This window comes from Cebus imitator, unplaced genomic scaffold (assembly GCF_001604975.1).
Source record: "Cebus imitator isolate Cc_AM_T3 unplaced genomic scaffold, Cebus_imitator-1.0 Scaffold58, whole genome shotgun sequence".
Taxonomy (NCBI): Eukaryota; Metazoa; Chordata; class Mammalia; order Primates; family Cebidae; genus Cebus; species Cebus imitator.
The window spans coordinates 646,014-648,964 of NW_016107373.1; the positions used below are offsets into that span (position 1 = coordinate 646,014).

At 37.0% G+C, this 2,951-nt stretch overlaps 1 protein-coding gene and 1 non-coding gene across 5 annotated transcripts in view; both read right to left on the reverse strand.

The window, feature by feature from the left end:
- The window catches only part of CUNH11orf49 (chromosome unknown C11orf49 homolog), a 222,694-nt gene that overhangs the window by 66,973 nt on the left and 152,770 nt on the right, over positions 1–2,951 (reverse strand). The window lies entirely within an intron of this gene.
- Positions 1,301–1,375, reverse strand: LOC119471373. Its single transcript, XR_005200410.1, has one exon. It is a non-coding gene; the product is annotated as a small nucleolar RNA SNORD69 (small nucleolar RNA).

A 2,951-nucleotide genomic window follows, 5' to 3' on the forward strand; every position in this document is an offset into this window, starting at 1 on the left:
AAAAAAAAAAAAAAAAAAAAATCAGAAAAAGAGTTCTTCAATCATTCCTTTACAAAATAATGTGGACCTGGGCAGTTCCCCAAATTAGTCTGTTCACCAGAATCACTTGGTGTGCTTATTAAAGTTACGGATTCTGCGGCCATAACCCAGACTGGCTATTTGTTTTCTTGTTGGTCTCTCCCTTTTTTGTATCTCTGTCTGTAACAGGAAATAGGGTACCCTTAGTTGTTATGTAGTTTTTAGCTTAACCAAGGGTCAAATTGAAAACAGCTTGGCCTCTGCCAATGTACAATTACTTGAAACTGAAGCCACAAAGATGCAAAAAAAATCAGGTTTGCAATGGTATTCTCAATGTCCACAGAACGACTTCTCTTCTACGGTGTTATATCTGTTTCTCCAGGACATTATTCCTTGGGAACTGCTCTGCAATAAATAAAATAGGCAAATAATAACATAGTTGAAAAGGCCTAGGAATTTGTACTTGTTAGAGGTGATACCAGACTTCGTTTTTGGCTCAAATAAGATATGGGAATTTTGTATATGGCAGGTGATGAAAAAGTGCTGGAACACCAAGACATCAAAATTAGAAAATAAAAAATTGTGTATGACTCAAAGGTTAGTTTGGTAGAGATTTCCTTTCAATTGGAAGCTAAAATATATATTACATCGCCCTGGCAGGACTGCTTTTAATGATCTCTGAGCTTCAATGAGGCAAGTATCATTTAAGGCTTTGAAGGGAAAGAAAGAAAGGGTGTTTCGAGTTCCTCAAACAATTTATTGCTCCAGTATTTCTAATAATCACATGAGTATTTTTCCTTTTGACTGGAGAGCAAAGGAAAAAGGAAACCTGTAGGAACTGGAGTTGGACAAGAGAACAAAGTTCACAAATGAAATCCCGTCTAATACTAGCAACTGAAGCAAGACTCACCCCTCGTGTCCTTTGAACAACTGGTCCAGCTCAGTCCCTATTCTCCCCCTCAGTGATTTTTAAGTGTTACAAATGGCTCTTCAGGTTGAACTAAACTATCATAGAAATCTTTCAGGAAAAAGATACAACGATTACTATACTTTTCCTGGGCCATGCCATTGTAGGCCATTTCCCCTCAGAAATTTATTTCTCTAACTAGAGTGTAGAGCTGACAAGAAGCAATTTTTAAGTCAAATCAATAAAATAAAAATATCTCCAAATAACACAACAGTTTTATTTTTGTGAGAATAACTCTTCCTTTATTCCAAAATGAAACTACTATCTCTCTACTATTATTACATGGCTTAAAAAGATGACCTTTAAGAATCTGTAAAACTGAGGCTTAGAATGGACTTTACAAGTTATCTAATTAATTCAAATCTTCTTTCTCATCTTGTGCCTCAGTTTCTTCTTTAACATCTTTGTTCTGTCATTATCTAGAACAGCACTATACAACAGAACTTTCTGTGATTGTGGCAATGTCTGTTATTCTGCACTAATATGGCAGTAGCCACTAGCCATATGTAACTTGTGACTAAAAACTGAATTTTATTTGTATTTAATTTCTTAAAAATTAGCTTTATTGAGGTTTAACTGACATACAAAAACTATACATATTTAATATGTACAATTTGATGAGCTTGGATACATGCATGAAACAGTAAAATCACCACCACCATCAAGATAATAGGCATATCCACACCCTCAAAAGTTTCTTTCTCTCTCTCTGTCTCTTTCTGAGTGTGTGTGGGCAGTGGGGGGAGGGTAAGAATGCTTGACATGAGATCGACTCTCTTAATAAATTGTTAAGTTCCTAATTTTGTTAGTTATAGGCATTAGGCTGTAGAGCAGATCTTTAGAAGTGATTCACCTGGCATAACTGTAACTTTACACCAAATGAACAGCAATACCCCATTTCTCCCTCCCCCAATCCCTGGAAACTGACATTCTATCCTCTGCTTTTATAACTCTATTTATTTTAATTAATTTAGATTTAAACAGCCACAGGAGGCTAGTGGCTACATACTGGAGAGCACATGTCTATTATCTGCTTTATTATCTCTAATGACAGAAAATCTATTTCCCCCCAAGTAGCTCTATTGATAGATAATTCTAATTGTTAAGAAGGTTTCTTCTTACGTTCTGAAAGCTGTCTTCCTGGTAACTTCCACCCACTGGACTTAATTCTGTTTTCTGGAGCCACACAGAATAAGTAAGCTCAGGTCATATGTGACATCATCAAGTATTTGAAATCAGTAAGCATGTATTCCACTTACTTTTCTATGAGTTTGACACCCCTGATTCCTTGAACTGTTCTTCATCATTTGCTTTCAAATCCCTCTTCTAGTAAGGCATGTTTTAGTCAATGCTAATTATGATGAAAACAACAACTAACATTTGTCAAGAAGCTATTTAATGCCAGGCACCATGTGAGACCATTCTCATGCATCATCTCACTTGAGTCCCTTCCCAGCCTATGAGGCTGTACCGTTATTTGCCCTGACCTTACTACTGAGGAAACTCAGGCTCAGAGAGCTTAAGAAACTTACCTGAGACCAGGCAGCAAACAAAAACTATACAAACTGGACTCAAACCTATGTCTTTGACTCAAAAACTACTGCTCTTGACCACGGCACTATGTTGCCTCTCTTGTGAATGCACAGCACCCCTGCCCTCAAAAAACTTACCGTGAGTATTGTTTGTTCATCATGGAATGTAAACTCCATGTGGCCAAAGACTTTGTTTTGTTTGATTCTATATATCCAGCATCAAAATAGTGCCTGACACACAGGAGACACTCAAGAAATATTTGTTGAATGAAAGAATGCCTAAACAGAACAAGACAATCACCGTCTTCATTATGGCCTCTGTTCTTACTGTATTAAGTCTAAAGCTAATCTAGCATCCGGCTAGTCACATCACACAGTTGCCCAAACTCAGTTTAAGTCTCTTGTAGTTTCGCTGTTAAGGTGCCTGCTATCAT